Raw genomic sequence first — 18,641 nt, 5'->3', positions numbered from 1 at the left:
TTTCTACTTAAGGCATTTGAGCTTTTGTGGGTTTCCTGACATTATTTCTGTTTTACTCATGGTTAGGCCCTGTACTACTAGAGTGAGTTGAAACTTTGCTGTCCAAAAGCCATAGCATCAGTTAGTCTCCGTGAGATGACACTACTTCTCTAAGTCAGTAGAACTGTTTCCGCCTCCAGTGGGGGAACAAGAAACTTACCCAGTAGCTGGAGTTTGGGGATTTTGAATTCAGATACTTACTTTAGTGAGAGAAAAGCATACTTGTAATCTCTCCAAGTTCATAGCATTTTTAGAATTACCCTATAAACAAAATCTAAATAGCAACCCAGGGAGCTATACCTAAGAATAATTCTCTTTCACATTTTATAAAATGGAATAAATCTCCCCAGAGGGGGAAAAAAAAAGGAAGGACCAGAAAAAATTAAGTAGATGGTATTTAATCATGAGTAGTTTAGAAAACATGTAATTAATTGGCTGCATGTTCTAGACAGAAATTATTTGTCAAATTATCTCTGGGTAAATAATGACTGTATTATGAAGGACTTTCTCATGTGTGATTTACTTGTTGTGAAAATATTCATTGAGGATTATTCATTGAGGATTATCTAAAGGATATGATGTTCTCTGGATATTCTAAATTTTGCTCTTGGATAAGCCAGACCATCTGGGAGTGTCTTATCTGGATCATTTGCATAATTGCTTTTTCTGAACTATTTATGCAGTTATGACTTGGACTAAACGGAGTGAAATTATGGTAGCATCACTCAGAATTTTATATCATATTTATTGTAGAAGTGACATTGAAAGTGTCGTCTCCTCCATCACACAGTCTGTTCTCTTGATTAAAAACACATAAGATAAATTTCACAGAAGTCTCAACCCATGTGCTGCTGGCGAGCAGCTCAATGGCTTTCCTCGTGGCCCTGGAAATCTTATACTAGATCACATGTGCCTGTTTGCTTTGGCTCCTGGGAACATGAATAGGACTGTGCGGCAGGCACGTTGCTTACTACCATAACCCGCTGGCTTCGTCTTTTTCTCACCCCCATTATTTTCCTTCCTTCATTGCTACCTAGTGATTTTGCTATCTGTGGATTTTGAAAGCTGGTTTTAAAGCCTTTTTAGTGCAGGATATAGTTTAAATAAATGAGTAAACAAATGAACACTTGACTTATCTAGACAGTTTCTCTATAGCGTTCCTTTGGTCACCATTTTTAGGATATGTCCAGTCCTTCCCCTGTTTGTACTTAGACAGTTGTATTTTCTCTCAGCCACACCAGTAATCTTTCTTTTCTTCATCTCGTGGTATTGGTCCTGACTTGGTCGGTCTTGGTCTCGTTAATGGTTGCTTGACATCTTGCCTTGATCCTCCAGGTTCCTACAACTCCTTACATGTATGTGTCTGTATATGTGTTCACTTCTGATTCTATATCATGGTTTCAGTTCAATCCCTGTTTTATTCTTTTCTGACTATTCTTATCCTAGTGATTTCCTGATCTCTTTTCCTGAAGTATTATAGTTATGTTAGTTACTTGGCCCTCACTAAGTAATTAAATGAGCCTCCAAGGCAACTTGCGGTGTCTCCTGCTGTCACTGAGTTAACGTGCTGTAGACATTTAATTTAATGTTGACCAGTCAATTAAAAGTATAATTAGGAAAGTACCTACCATTGCATAGAGCCCAATATTCCCATTTAGTTGTTTGAAATAAGCAAACACATTTAAAAATCTATAGATCATTTGTCAGATGCTTAGATTCTGTTAGAAATAGCCTATCTAACAACAAAATGGCAATTACCTATATGTTATAACTTATTAGGCCATAGATTAAGCTTTACATTAAATTGGTTATTAATGTCTCTTGCATTTAAGAATTATATATAAGAATATATATGAATAAATATATATGATTAAGAAAGTTAAAGTCTCAGGGAAGAAGGGACAAAAATCAGGTATTTTGACCTATGTTTTGCTCAAACTTTCCACCACATCAGTGAAGCTAATGAAATAAAGAGTAAATGGTCAATGCCAACAATTCTGCTTAATTGTAGCAGAATTACTGCTAGAACTTGCAAGTTGAAGATGATAGATCTGCCCTACTTTTTGCTTTCGAACAGACTGATATCAATAAGAATGAAAAAAACAAATGAAAGTCTATTCTTTCATGACAATAGGAAACAGTCACAGTCTCAAGTCACAAATGATTTAGAGATTTAGAGAATGTGATAAAATTAACTAACTGAAGGAAGACACTTAGAAGGGTGTTCTGTCTTTGCAACTTCTGTGAACACTCAAAATTTCTGAGTAGCCTGAACTTTGTGAGGGCTAAGCTAATGACACCTCATCACTATGGCATGGTCTGAGTTAAGAGAAAGGGCTGCTGGAACATCTTTGAGTTTGTTTGAAAACAGAATGGCATAATAGGCAAGGCTGAATAAGAAGTTCACTATGCCATTACTGCCAAGAAAGGACTACCAGTTTGATGGACTGATGGACTAAAGGTTGGTGGCCAGTGGACAAGAATTCTAAATCACTACACACATACCAGGACACAAGGAGCTTCCCTATGAACTAGTTAGTGAGTTTCAGCCAAGCTTAAGTATAGTACTGCCCCAAGCCTAGAGTTGATACGAAAGTAAGGGCAAACATTTCTCCAAGAAACTAAAAATAGTAAAGGAAATATGATGTTTCCAAACCAAAAACAGAAAGAAGAGTTAAGAATATCGAATAAGCTTAACTCATGAATTGAATGAATGATTTGGCAGAGCTCAAATGGAAGGGAATTGGAAAACAGGAAGTAGAATTAACATTAGAAGAACTAAAAATGGAAAAATATCTTGTGAAGAAGAGGCAGTGATAGAACAGTTTAAGACCATATAACTGAACTGTAATTTTAAAAAAATGATGGTTATGGAAACAAGCAAGGGAGATCCCTATATGAAACTCTGGTGTTCCTGAAGGTAGGACCACGAGAAGAATTAGAATAGGAAAAAACAAAAACCAAACACCAAATATAACAGGAAAAAAACCACAAAGATATCATAGAAGACATTCCTGAATTTAATCCATAGATTGAAATTGCATATGGGTAATAATTCTTCTAGAAGAGGTTGAAATAACATCCTCGGGGCGCCTGGGTGGCGCAGTCAGTTAAGCGTCCAACTTCAGCCAGGTCACGATCTCGCGGTCCGTGAGTTCGAGCCCCGCGTCGGGCTCTGGGCTGATGGCTCAGAGCCTGGAGCTTGTTTCCGATTCTGTGTCTCCCTCTCTCTCTGCCCCTCCCCCATTCATGCTCTGTCTCTCTCTGTCCCAAAAATAAATAAACGTTGAAAAAAAAAATTAAAAAAAAAAAAAAAAGAAATAACATCCTCATGGGAGAACTGGTATAGAATAAAGAAAAAGAGATATCAGACTCTCAGCCAGCATAATACTCAAATTCTGAAACACTAGAAGTATTTCTGTTGTAGTAGAAAACAAGAAAGGATAGCACATTAACTCCAGTCTTAGTTAACGTTGATCTGTAAGTACTAGTTAATGTCGTTGAAAAGAGAAAGAAGTAAAAATTGGAAAGAAGATGGAAAAATTAAGATTCCCCCCCCCAGAGATTATGAATGTGCCCTGAAAAACTCAAGAGAATCAATTAAAAATATAAAAATAAAGTAACTCTTTGGGGGGGGGTTGATTGACACACAAAAAATATAAAAACAATCAACATATTTCCTAAATACACATAACTATTAAACATGATGATGGAAACAAAAGATTAAAATATTCCACTTACAAAAATTAAAAAGACAGAAATAAATCTGTGGATAAACCTAACTATAAAAGTTCTACACAGAACACCAGACTTGGAAACATAAAAAAGATGTGTGCCTATCCAGAACACTTACTAAATATACCAATGGTCCCCACATTTTTACTTTAAAACTTATAAGGGAAAAATAATCATTACAAGACAGGCCAAGAAAATTTTTAAAAAATAAAAGTAGAGAGAAAAAACTAATGTCCCCAAATAGTTACATGTATTTTATTCTATGAAAATAATAACAACAAATTTATGTAAGTGCATGAATAGATCAAACAGAAAAGAGTCTAGAAAGAAGATCTCCAAAACCCTATAAAACATTGCCTTTGGTGGGAAATTAGTTTGTTTTGTTTGGGGGGCTGGTGCTTAACCATGTAAATGAATAAGAAGAATTAAAAAGAAAAAGAAGAGTAATTATATCCCTTTGATACTCATTATACCAAAACAAAGCCCAGGTATTTTCAGTACTTAAAAATTTTTCTTTATAATGCTAGAAGAAAGGGTAAAAATTTTAAAGGAAAAGGAGGATATTTTAGGTCACACAATGCAGAGATCATGCAAGGAAATATTCCATTAGATTTTTAAAAAAGAGAAAATTTTGCTCAAGGAAAGTATTAATGAAGTTAAAACCCAGGTAGCAAACTGAGAAAATGTATTTGAACATTTACTTGGCAAAGAACTAATTTTCTTAATACTTAAAGAACTCATTAAGGGTCAAAACCTAATTGAAAATGAGCTGAAAATTAAGAGACTGAAAAGACAAGTTACAGACGGGTAGAAAATATTTTTGGAAGGCTTTGCTGATAAAGGACTGTTATCAAGAACATACAAAGAACTCTTAAAACTCAACAATAAAAGGGGGCGCCTGGGTGGCGCAGTCGGTTAAGCGTCCGACTTCAGCCAGGTCACGATCTTGCGGTCCGTGAGTTCGAGCCCCGCATCGGGCTCTGGGCTGATGGCTCAGAGCCTGGAGCCTGTTTCCGATTCTGTGTCTCCCTCTCTCTCTGCCCCTCCCCTGTTCATGCTCTGTCTCTCCCTGTCCCAAAAATAAATAAACGTTGAAAAAAAAAAAAAAAACTCAACAATAAGAAAACAAATAACCTTATTCAAAAATAGGCCATACACCTTCCCACCTCACCAAAGAAGATATTCAAATGGAAAAGAAGCATATAAAAAGATATATCATAGTAGATAAAGGAAATACACATTAAAACAACACAAAAATACTACTCGACACTTATTAAAATGCCCAAAATCCAGAACACTGGCAACACCAGGTGCTGGTGAAAATGTGACCATTGCTGGTAGGAATGCAAAATGGTTACAGTCATTTTTCGAGACAGCCTGCCAGTTTCTTATAACACTAAACATACTCTTTACCATATGATCTAGCAATTGTGCTCATTGGTATTTACCCAAAGGAACGGAAAACTTATATCCACACAGAAATCTACAGAGAGATGTTTATATAACAACTTTATTCACAGTTACCAAAACATGAAGGCAACCAAGATGTCCTTGAGAAGATGAATGGATAAAAAAGCTGTAACACATTCAGACAATGGAATATTATTCAGTGTTAAAAAGAAAGGAACTATGCATCCATGAAGAGACATGGAAGAAACTAAATGCATAATTACCAAATGAAAGAAAAGGCTATATTCCGTGTGAATCCAACTATGTGACACTATGGAAAAGGCAAAACTGTGGAGACCATGAAAAGAGCAGCTGTGTTTTCAGGGTTAGGTGAGAGGGAGAGATGAACAGAGGGAGCACAAAGGATTTTTAGGGCAATGAAACTATTCTGTATGATAGATATATGCCATTATACTTTTGCCCAAACCCATAAAATGTAGAACACCAAAGGTTAACTGCAGTGTAAACTATGGATTTTGAGTGATTATTATGTATTAATGTAAGTTCCATTCTAGTGAGTGACGTTGATAATGGGGGAGGCTATCCATGTATGAGGGCAGGGGGTTTATTTTTACTTTGCACTTAAGAGTACTTAAGAGTACTTTGCACTCAATTTTGCTGTGAACCTGTAACTGTTCTAAAACTTAAAATCAGCAAAGGACAGGATCAGGGCACAGAAAATATGCTAATCCTCAGTCATCATTAAGAAATTAAAAAAATTAAATTCCATTTTCACCTCTCAGATTAGTAAATAAAATGTTCCATAGTATGTCAGGGATCACTAAGACAGCCTCTTGTTTTGGTAATTCACTAGAAGGACTCACAGGATTCAGCATATAGTTAAATTTATGTCTGAGATTCATCACAGTGAAAGGATACAAACCAAAATCATAAAAACGGGCATGGGGAGAAGTCTGGAGGAAACTCTCTATAAAGTTCTATTGGAAATATTGAGCTTCCAGAGTCTTCTCCCTATGGAAATTAACAGCCTACACTAATTCCTCCAGCAAAGAGTTGCAGCAAAATTGTGTAAGGCATTATCTGCTAGGGAAGTTTATTAGAGACTCAGTGTCCCAAATTTTTATTGGATCATGTAGGCACCCTCTGCCTAGCATATAGGAAAGCCAAATGTTCTCCATAAAGCACATTGTTTATATGAACAAAGTAAGCATAGTGAACAACTTTGTCATTTATCACAATTTTCTCATTTACAGAAAAAAATTTTTAGCAGTGTAAAGAACTGTTTACCAGTTAAGTTTTCATATACCTACCAAGAGCCAACCCTGCAAGCAAGTCTTTTTAAGGATAGAAGTCTGAGACTTGATATTTTATTAATAATCATATTTAACATTAAGGAATTGAGGAAATTAGACATTCTTGGTGGGGACAAAAATTGGTGCAACCTTTTTGAAAAATACTTTTGCAGTATGTGTCAAAATTTAAAAAGGACACTACCTTTGTCAGTGATTCTGTATGATATTCTTCTAAATAGATGTACAACTCTCACTGTAGCATGATTTATCATAGCAAAACAATCTAAATTCCACCAGGAAAAGGACTAGTTAAATCAAGGTGCTTCCGTGTATGGAATATGTAGTTACTACTAAGTGAGGTAGATTATCTCAGTCACGGTTGTTATAACAAAGTAGCATTGGCTAGGTGACTTATAAACAACAGAAATTTATTTTTCATTGTCCTGAAGGCTAAGAAATCCAAGATCATGGCACCAACAGATAGATTCACTATCTAGTAAAAGCTCTATTCCAGGTTGTAGATCTCTGGCTTTTTCATTGCATCCTCACATGGGCACAGAAAAGGAGAGAGCACTCTGGGGTCCCTTTTTAAGAGTACTAATCTCATTCGTGAGGTCTCCACCTTGTGACCTGATTAGCTCCTAATACTATCACATTAGGGGTTAAGATTTTAAAATATGAATTTTGGTGGACACACACATTCAGTCCATTGCAGTAATTGATTTGTAAATAAAAATGAGGGAGTAAAGGCAGTTTTATTCCACTCCCCTGCCTTTAAATCAACCAGAAACACCATTAAAAGAAATAAGCACTTCTATATATAGGAGGAAGGAAGGAAGGAAGGAAGGAAGGAAGGAAGGAAGGAAGGAAGGAAGGAAGGAAGGAAGGAAAGAAAGAAAAGGAAGGAAGAGAGGGGAGAGAGGGAGAGAGGAAAGTAGAAAGGGAGGGAGGAAAAGAAAGGGGGGGAGGGAGAGGAAGGAAGGAAAGAAAGGAAAAAAGAAAGAAAATGGAAAGGAATTTAAGACCTGAGGCCTGAAAGAGATTCCTGTAAAGTGATTAGGATACAATCCCAAAAGGCTCATTCAAGAATCCTTTCATTGATTCTCTCAGTTGGGGATGGGTGGGAGGACAGCACAGACAGGCAACTGAGAATATGAAGGAAGTTCCCTTAAGAGCTGATTCTTTACCACAGAATCACAGACATGTAGCTGGAGGAACATTTCAGCCCGAATGTTACTTGCCTGGTCTCCTGGCTAAGAGAAGCTGTCAATGGTGAAGTGGAGAAAGTGAGTAGTGAAGGCGCACATCTCCAGATTATAGCAAGCATACCCTGAGATTTAGGCTTTGCTATGAGCCACCCTCACCTTTGGAGAGTTTAGCTGGTGCACATAGCCTCTTCCTGAAATAAAGACCTGAATCTGTATATCAAAGATATAACATGTTTCAGGAAGGAGTATAAAATCTGCTCTAAGTAATACGAGAACCATCTAGTGGAAGTAGCAAATATCTTTGAACATGCCTTATTTTGTTGTATTGTCTGGCAAAGGCAGTTAATTATAATTATAAATCCACTGGAAGTGTTGCCAGGAAGTATGGGAAATTCCGTTTGGTAAATTCCTGAGGGAATAAGACAGATTTGGGATCTAAAACAGATTTCTCGTGGCTAAGCCAAAAAAAAAAACAAAAACAAAAAGCAAAAGAACCCAAAAAAACCAAAAAACAAAATGAGAGCTATGCAGTTTCCAGATAACCCAGTAAAGTAGACATTTATTTTAGGCACAAATATATAAGGGCAAAAAATAACTAGGTCTCATAAATATAGTCAGCTAATCTTTGTCAAAGGAGCAGAGGCAGTACACTGGAGCAAGGTCAGTCTCTTCATCATATGGTGCTGGAACATATGAATATAATGCAAAAAAAAAAAAAACCTAGACACAGCCCCTATACCCTCCACAAAAAAAAATAATTCAAAATGGATCATAGATCTAAGTGCAAAAGGCAAAATTATTATAAAACGTCTAGAAGGTAACATAAGAAAAAACCTAGATGACCTTGGGCGCGGTGATACTTTTTTAGATATAACACGAGAGATGATCTATGAAAGAAATAATTGGTAAATAGACCTTCATTAAAATTAAATGCTTCTGCTCTGCAAAAGTCATTGTCGAGAAGGACAAGACACAAAGAGAAAATATTTGCAAATGACTCATCTGATAAAAGGATTTATCCAAAATATACAGAGAACTCTTAAAACGGAATAAGAAAACATCCTGATTAAAAAATGGACCAAAGACCATAACGTCACCAAAAAAAGAAATTCACTTGGCAAATGAGCATATGAAATGATGCTCTACAGTATAGGTCATCAGAGAAATGCAAATTAAAGCAATGAGATACTGCAACACACCTGTTAGAATAGCCAAAATCCAGAACACTGGAAATACCAAATGCTGGTGAGGATCTATCAAGCAACAAGAATTCCAGTCGCTGCTGGTGGAAATGCAACATGGTACATCCACTGTGGAAGACGGTTTGGAGGTTTTTTACAAAACTAAACACCTTCCATATGATCCAGCAATCACACTCCTTGAAATTTACCCAAAGGAACTGAAAACTTACATCCATACAATATCTACATAGTGTTGCCAGGTATTAGGTAGGAAAGAGAAATGAATAGGGGAAGTACATAACTTTTAGGGGAATAAAAATAGTCTTGATGACGTTATATTGACAAGTATATGCCATTGTATATTTGTGCAAACCAGTGGAATGTACAACACAAGAGTTAACTATGATGTAAAGCATGGATTTTGAATGATTATGGTATGTCAGTGTAGCTTCGTCCTTTGTAAAAAAATACACCATTCTCAAGAGTGTTGTGAAATGAGGGAAGCTGTGCATGTGTGGAGATAGAATACGGGAAATCTCTATGCCTTTTTCTTAATTTTGTTGTAAATCTAACACTCAAAAAAAATAAAGTCTAAAAAACTGACTAAAGCATGACAAGAATAATCTAGTATCCATGGAAAAATTGACACATTAGAGTATTTTTCCATCATTTTGTTATCAATTATGTTTTTCCTTTTAGTCTTTAGATGAAATCAGTCTTAGTATTTCAGACAGCAATGAATAATATGTGGCTTTGTGAAATTTTGTTCTAAACTCATACTTTTCTGACATACCCTTTCATCTTCAAAATTATATTTGTTAAGATAAAACCGTATTTCTTCGCAACACAGTCATTTTGTGCTTAACTCCAGTTTTACCTTCCAATACTAGTTGTTAACTACTCCCTCCTTCTCTTTAAGGATTGCTGTTGAAAATAGTGACGGAAAAGTTGAATATGAAGTTACTGGCTTCGCAATACCAACAAAACAAAACAAAACAACTGGTTGAATCGATAAGAGAATTTTAAGTAATAGACAGGTAGGGAAAAACAATAAAAATAGAGAAACCTGTATATCCATGGCCACACAATGTTGAGCAAATAATTTAAACTCTCTGGGATTCAGCTTTTTCATGTATAAATATGTGTGAAAGGAGTCAACAATGAGGGCGGGTGGGAGAGAGCTGAAAAAAAATCTGAAAGCCCCCCAAGTCTTGTGATTCCTGCGAACTCTGAACAAAAACTGTACCTGAAATTATAGATCTAAAATCCCATGTATCTTCCTTGGCAGAAAGCTAATTAATTTGGACATGTTGTAGAAATCAATTCGTAGTGAAACATCAGAATGAATTTATACATAGTATGTGTGGACCAAGACAACGCTCAATCTTGAAAGTAACTGCACGGTTTTTACTTAGCGGATGTGCTGCTGAGTTCCTGAGGGCCCATTCCTGCAGGATGACTTTGTGAATCAGTGAACTTGAAAATCTAATTCTAACCTTACCAAAAAGAAGGGAGTAAAATTGCCCACTGTTTAAAGTAATACTGACTACTTTTAGGTTATTCAGAATCCATTTATAAAATTACTACTTCTCATGCATAAATAGCAGGCTTTCAGATTTAAAAACTTTGTGTAACATTCCATGTATTGATTTGCCTGCCATATGCTCACCATCATTTTTCACGAGCTTGCCTCAGCTGCCTGCTGCCCACAGCTGGCTGAAGAAATAGTCAATATGCCCACATTCTCTTGTAGATGGTATATAGATAACAGAAGTACATGGCTTACTTGTCTCAAAATGTAGTGCTGACTGGGCAGTATGTATTTACTATCCGCCCTTCTGGATGCTGCTTAAATAGCTGGAATCTGATCTCCGAGCAGTATCTTTTTTTTAAAATTTTTTTTCAATGTTTATTTATTTTTGAGACAGTGGGAGACAGCGTGTGAGTGGGGGAGGGGCAGAGAGAGAGGGAGACACAGAATCTGAAACAGGCTCCAGGCTCTGAGCTGTCAGCACAGAGCCTGATGCGGGGCTCGAACCCACGAACCATGAGATCATGACCTGAGCCAAAGTCAGACGGTTAACCGACTGAGCCACCGAGGCACCCCCGAGCAGTATCTTAATAAGGCTTCCTAGTTCTCTTCTTTCTCAGATCCTATCCATAGGAGACAGCAGCAGTATATAAGAAGGTGGTAAGAGAGGAATTGAGTATATATTCCTGTCTTTTTGGGCCAACAGTGGCTGAGTTCTAAAAAAAAGCTATAGCCCCTTGCCAACAGCTTTGCCCTACAGCTCTAGGTCCATTTTAGGTTTTGGTAATTTTTTTTTCCTTGGTCCCTTTATCACCTTGGCATGACAATCTTCCCATACTTATCAGTCTCAGGGTGCTTCACCATCTTTTGGTTATTTCTCTGAACACTACCCACACTTAGGTTAATAATCCTTTTATTAAACTCTTGTCATTAACCCATGTGACTTTGCTATCTGTTTTCTGCCAACCCTGATGGATATAGCAGCTAGAGTACAATGTTAAGAATCAGAAAGCTACTTCGATATTGCTGTTAGTTTATGTATTAATTAATTAACTATGCATTTGTTTCATTATCTTCATCAGAGTATAAGGCATCGACATTCTGGGTGCTGAAATATATAAAAAAACAAACAAAAAAAAAAACAAAGACCCTAATCTCAAGGACCTATTCTTTGCTATGGAAAGACTGACACAAAAAGGCAATAAAGTATTAGTACTTTAAGATACTACCAGTATCATAGTACTTTAAGATACTAAGATAGTACCAGTGCTATCTTATGTCTAACTAGAGGGAGTATATGCAGTGACAACCGAGACAGCAAGTTCTTCCTGGTGGGAGGTTGACAGGATCAGAAATAGCTTCATAGAGGAAATGCTACTAAGGCTAAGGATTAGTAGATATGCCTAAAGTAGGGGAGGATGATGAAAAAAAAAATATGGGAACAGTAAGAGCAAAGGCCCTGAGAATTGCATCAGTAATGATTCATTGAGTGAGGATATGATGTACACAGATCAATCACACATGTAGAGATTTCCTTGTAAAGGAATGAGAATCTAGACTATAGGAAAAGTCAGGCAAATCTTGGAGGTCAAGCTTAAATGCTTAGGTTTTCTGTCCTGTGTGTCAGTCATTTCCACATTTATTAGAAACAGTGTTTGGAGCACACTCCAATATAGGTAGTATTTATTTATAAACTAAATCCATGCAGTATTAAAAAATACATACACTACTAAAAATCGTAAGAATTAAAACTAAAAGAAATAAGAAAACAGTACTAATGTTTTGCTAATCATTGTCTTTTTTTTGAGAGAGAGAGAGAGCACACACACGCATGCATGCGAGTGGGGGCGGGGCAGAAGGAGAGAGAGAGAGAGAGAGAGAGAGAGAGAGAGAGAGAGAGAGAGAGAGAATATCCTAGAATCCTAAGCAGGCTCCATGCCTAGAGCAGAGCTCCAAACAGATCCCAGTCTCACTACTGTGAGGTCGTGACCTGAGCGGAAATCAAGAGTCTGACGCTTAATCCACTAAACCACCAGGTGCCCCTATGTTATCTTTACCTAAAATCTTAAGGCAAACCACAAAGAGGTTTATTATTAGTGGTAGAGATTTTTAGTCTAACGTAAATTTTTTATAAGTATGTATTTTATAAATCTATATAATACATAAATTAAAAATATTTCAATATATACACATATTTAGTTTTATATATATAAATAAAAACTTTTTAAATTTGACAGTGGAAATTCATGAATATGATTACCAAGTTATATGGATATTATAATTAACCTAATAAACAATTATTAATTAAGCAAGTACTGTGTGTCCAACATTGACCAGGTACAGAATTAACTTTGCAATTATGTAAAACATGATTTTTTATATTTAAATGTTTTTAGAAGATCACTGTGTATAAATTCAAGCAGGTATTACTATTCCTACATTATAGATAGCAAAAGTTGAGTACGAGAAGTTTTAAGTAACTTGCCTAGGTCACCCAAAAGAGCACAAAAGCAGAGGGGCAGCAAAAAAGCCTTGAGCAGGGCCAAGGTCTGAGTGCAAGGTCTGAGTGCCACCCTGGGTATCTAGGTGAAAGGTGCTTCACGTGAAAGCATTTCTTTTTTTTTTTTTAATGTTTCTTTATTTTTTGAGAGAAAGAGAGAGCATGTGCACACATGAACAAGAGAGGGAGGGGCAGAGAGAGAGGGAGAGATCTCAAGCAGGCTCTGCACTGTCACTGTAGAGCCCCATGCGGGGCAAAATCTCACAACTGTGAGATCATGATGTGAGCTGAAATCAACAGTCAGTTGCTTAAATGACTGAGCCCCCCCAGGCACCGCTCACGTGAAAGCATTTCTAGGAGGAAGCTTGGTCTCAGTGTCAACAGATGAGAACATATTTCAAGGCTTGAAGTGTGTCCTTTTTTGAAATAGGCTCCTTGATACCTTTTGTTTTAGGGGACATATCTCTTCCTTAAATATTGTAAAGTTACTCCAATAGTTTCTGAGCATTAGTCTATTTAGTTTAACCTTTGGTACATTTATAAACATCCTCACTTATGTTGTCTGTTTACTCCTGTTTGTATTCCTTGAAGCCACTCAACTATTCAGTCACAACTATCAAGTAGTTAGCACTGATAATGGCAAACTAAAGGCTAGTATTGTCAACATTCACCTATAAACTAGCAAATTATTTTGAACATCATACCAGTGTGACTACCAGAGTCACTTCCCACAGCCTCACACGTGATGGTTTCATCATGCCCAAGATAGGTTCACCTTTCCTGTACCTCCCTCTGTCATCTCACAGGAGCATTTTTGGTTTAAATGATGGCCTATTATGGAACAGTTGAATAAAAGGAAGCTCATGAGTAGCATTTAAAACTATTTAAGTTAAAGTATTTGAGACCAGGGACTAACCATAAACTGAATTATAGATGTCACTGTTTAATCGTCCTTCACATAAACTTTTAGTAAAGTCCATTCCAATTTCTTCACTTTTCCTTGGAGCCGTCCTTAATAACATCTTCCATTTGACTGTTCTAAGTTTAACTTTCTTCCTTGAGCTTGTGTGAGAACAAATTTCCTTGAGCTGGCACTATCTTGAGCAGCCTGGCTGCAGTTTGGGGCAATGACCTTGCATCTCCTGAACAACTGTGACCTCACCCATTGTTTTCATCTATTTGCTGGAATTCTACTACTTTTATGTGGGTTGTACTGAGTCTCCCTCTAACTGGAATATAACAAGAAGGGATTTAAATAGGAGGAAATGCTTTCAAAAGGGGAAAAAAAAGTTCACATAGCATAAGGAATTTACTAAATTATTAATGTACTATTTGTATAACCTAATTAAGAATATGCTCACTCTTTTAGAGTTGACTAATACGTTGTATTAGTTATTTTGTGAGTTTATTACCTTCTTAAAATTCTTCCTTCTATATTAAACATAATTTTAAGCCTCTACTTGCACTTTGGCCTTGCTCTGTTCTTTATTTATCTGATCTTGTGTCATCTTATTATAGAGTGATTAATTTTTTCCCAAAAGTTTATTTGACAGTTATTTTCTTCTCTATTTAGTGTGAATATGTGGTCAGTGATACAAGATTTTAAAGGTTGTGACCAGGAAAATTTTGTTTAATAGTATTTACAAGGACAGCAATTGAATTGTGAATGAGAAAAATAACTGTGCTGTGCTTAATACAAGAAACCATTGTACTGAAAAGATCTTGGAATGTTGGTACAGTCACGTACAGTATAAAGTGCTGAGACAGACAAAGCAGAATTTTGCAGAAGAAAAATCAGTTATGACCACTGATAGTTGAGTTTACATTAGTTTTCTTCTTTGGTTTAAATAAAAAGAAAGTTTTCAAAATGCTACTCATAGACGTAAACCAGACCACTAACCGCCATATATATGAATACACATGAGCGCCTATTGATGGGTGGATAAAAATAGAGATAGTAAAAGAGATATTAACTCAAGAATAATAACTATGAATGTCTCAGAAATTATTTTCAGTAGTATGAAATTTGAATACTTTTAAAAGTCATACCAGATGCAGTATACTGATATGTTTTGGATATCATACAGGTTTTAAAACATTTTTTTATTAAAAATGCAGCTCTCTGGGATGTAAAATTGCAGTGTAAATTAAGAATGACAGAACAAAATGTGAAATATTTTTAGTGTTTTTTAAATTTTTTGTTTTTAATTTTAATTCCAGTATAGTTAATATAGAATGTTATGTAAGTTTGAGGTATACAATATAGCAGTTCAATAATTCTATACATTATTATAGAATTCTATACAATTCTATATTAAAGAACCTTTTAAGGTTCTTTAAATCTCTTTCAAAAGGGCAGTTATATTCTATAGGTGGGAAGAAATCAATGTATATTTGATTTTATAAATGAAAATATGCACCTTTGTTATATCTATGTACCTTTAGTATACTGGGATGACACCAGTGTTAAGAAGATAAGTGTTTACTTTGTAAGTATATACATTTCACTGTGAATATGTCTTTCTACTAAGTTCATTGGGTTCTACTCACACTAGCCAGGAAAAGTATTTTAAAATCTAGAACAATCCAAAATATCATGAATAGGATATTATTTTTAGATACTTCCTAGTAAGCACAAAATAAAATTCTCTTTGTGTAAAAGTTTACTATTATGATAAAGATATTTAAAAACAATTTTTGCATAATTTATGACATTCCATAAAGCCAATACAAATATGTGACAATGTCATTGAATATTTTGATCTTCAAATACATCATAGAGATTCCCTGAATAATTGGTGCATCATAGATTTTTACTGCAAAATTATTTATTACCAGCATTCCTTAATTATTTCATCCTTGTAAGATACTGTATTTGAAATAAAGGTGGATGTAGAGAGAATTTGTTAATATTTTTGTATCTCTAATTGTCAGAGGCTTATGTCTACAACCACCCATCCCAGACAGAATCCTATGGGGTTTTCTCTGTAATAAAGAAGATAAACCAAAGAAAGGAAAGTAAGATAAACCAAATCTGCAATTCAATAACAAAAATATGAAAATGAGGATTATGTTGGAAATTATGAAGAAATTATTGTTAAAGGGATGTCATATATAGATTAACATACGGTTTATAAGATATTTTGGCAGAGAGAAAGGAAAGAGTAGAAAAGAGCTTAAAAAATGGAAGAGTTGAAATGAACTGGTAACTGATATTAGTTTTAATTGAATTTGTCATGATTGGGATAATACAGTATTGAGCAAAACACATAATGGATCGTGTCATGTAATTAATTTTGACAACTGTAAATCACGCTAGGGAACACTATGAAATAATCATGAATGATGCATATACTCTTAATTTTAGACTTGCAAATTTGATTTCTGAGGCTGTTTGCCTTCGAACAACCAAACAGTAGGGTGTTGTGAAATAAATCAATTTGAAAAGAAAACCTTCCCTAATGTGATTTGTGGAGTTCCTTGGTAAGAGTGCACAGGTGACATAACTTTGTGTAGTTTCATTTTACCACCTGTTTTCATTATGAAGCTGACTGGAGCCCAGGGGAGTCAGAGGATGAAGTGAAGCTGAGAATGTATAGGAACTGGGGTGGTTGTCCTGTTTGGTTGCCAACCATGTCACTGAACAGTCTGTGGTGAGCATTTATTGCCTGCCAGGGACATTTTCTGAGAACTGCTGATGGAAAAGTGTAGATTGAACAGACAGTAATGATGGCAAAGGTCTAGTTCTACCTTCCTGCGCCTAAATGAAGTGCTTTAGTTTTGCTAGATTTATTTGCCTCTGATAATAAGCACAGGTTTTCTCATTCATGTGCAGTATTTTGTCAACTGGACTATGAACTACTTGGGAATATCTCTGAAATTCCCCTGCCCCTCTACCGTGAGAGGACTTTGAGGGGTTGCTCAGTACTTGATGGCTGCCAAAGGATGAGGTGGTTTTGTCATTAACACGTAGTAAATATGGCCCCTGAAACTGCATCCATTGTTCTGCATTGATCGCCTCTATTAGAAATGACCGCATTGACAATGTCAGTTTTTAAAGTTACAATTTCAGTTGTGTCTTTACATGGATAATCTCTTTACAAATATTGTATTTATTATTTCATTAATATGCAAATATGGGATAGTACTTGTATATGTATATTAAGTAAATTAATCTGTGACAGTAATGTCAATGCCATAGGTCTACCATTGATTTAAAAAAAAAAAAAAGGTTCTGGTGTATTTTGACCAGAATTTTTTTATTTTTTATTATTTTATTCTATTTTATTTTATTTTTTTAACGTTTATTTATTTTTGAGACAGAGACAGAGCATGAACAGGGGAGGGGCAGAGAGAGAGGGAGACACAGAACCTGAAACAGGCTCCAGGCTCTGAGCAGTCAGCACAGAGCCCGATGCGGGGCTCGAACTCATGGACCGTGAGATCATGACCTGAGCCGAAGTCAGATGCTTAACCAACCAAGCCATCCAGGCACCCCGACCAGAAATTTTTTAAATGGCAAGATGGATGAAAAAATTTTAGAGTTCTTAAAAAAAAAAAGCTAAAACAAAACAAAAAACTAATAATGCACTGTACTTCAAAAAAAGAAAATGATTTGTTGAACATTCACTGGAATTACAATTTAAGAGCACTTTAGGGAGAAAAAAGGTATAAAGTAAGAATTGTCAATTACTTAGATGACTAGTTTTTATTGAGTAAAACTATCACAAGAGTGATCAGGTGTTTGTCAACCTTTTGGTTTGCCATTACCAACTTACTTTCCTGAACTGAGACAGGAGTATAATGGATGGTCAGGAAGGGTTGCTCCAGACTAGAGCCTTTTCTAGGTCAGAGATGAGCAACACTTGATAGGGACAAGTTCTTTCAATATGATCCACTTACACACAGGTGGAAATTACATAAGATAGGCACAAATAGAATGATTATAAAATAGGCACATTATTCTAGGAAGATAACAGAGTTAAATATCAGCTATACAATCAGAAAATCATGAATATGTAAACTGACTCACATATTAGGATCACGTGATACTTGTATTTCTCTGTCTTTCTCCATATTGCCTATCTTCCTAAAAAGTACAAAAATGAAAGAAATGGTTATTTAGCTGCCTGTTTTAAATTAAAAGTTTAGCTAAAACTCATAAATCATATCAAAATTTATCTCTGAAGTTGTCATTTGTGACTAGATATGGCAGCAAAGATCACAGTTGAATCACAAATTTTGTTGTCATCAATATTATAAAATTATACTGCAATTGAGATCTGAAAGCTTTGAAAATCCAGTATATTTCAGGAAAAATAAATGAAACCAGTGTATTTTTTTTAAATTTCCGATCATATTTCTGTGTCTTGTGTCAAGTTTACATGTAAATATTACATCATATAATTATTTAAAAATATTACTCTTCATGCACAGTGGGAATAGACTTATTTTACTGTTTATATAAATAATATCTTTAAACTGAAAGCACTGTGTTACATCATAAAGCAAAAGGAAAATCCACCTAGAATCCAACCACCCAGAAATAACCTCTGTTAATATTTTGGTGGCTGTGCATCATGTTATGTTTCTGTAGTGTATCATATAATTTTACATAAGTTGTATCATACATAACTAAATTTGCTACCCTCTCCTTTATATCATATTAACACATCAAGCACATCTCCATTTCCCCAAGAGGTATGTTATATTAAGCTATATTCATATAAGCCTATAACATATTGA

At 35.5% G+C, this 18,641-nt stretch overlaps 1 protein-coding gene across 1 annotated transcript in view; it reads left to right on the top strand.

Annotated features, from left to right (window-relative positions):
- Positions 1 to 18,641, top strand: part of THSD7A (thrombospondin type 1 domain containing 7A) — a 258,940-nt gene that overhangs the window by 963 nt on the left and 239,336 nt on the right. The window lies entirely within an intron of this gene.

Source organism: Lynx canadensis, chromosome A2 (assembly GCF_007474595.2).
Source record: "Lynx canadensis isolate LIC74 chromosome A2, mLynCan4.pri.v2, whole genome shotgun sequence".
Lineage (NCBI taxonomy): Eukaryota > Metazoa > Chordata > Mammalia > Carnivora > Felidae > Lynx > Lynx canadensis.
Note: the sequence above shows the minus strand (reverse complement) of the source record. Positions and strands in the feature narration are given on the sequence as shown.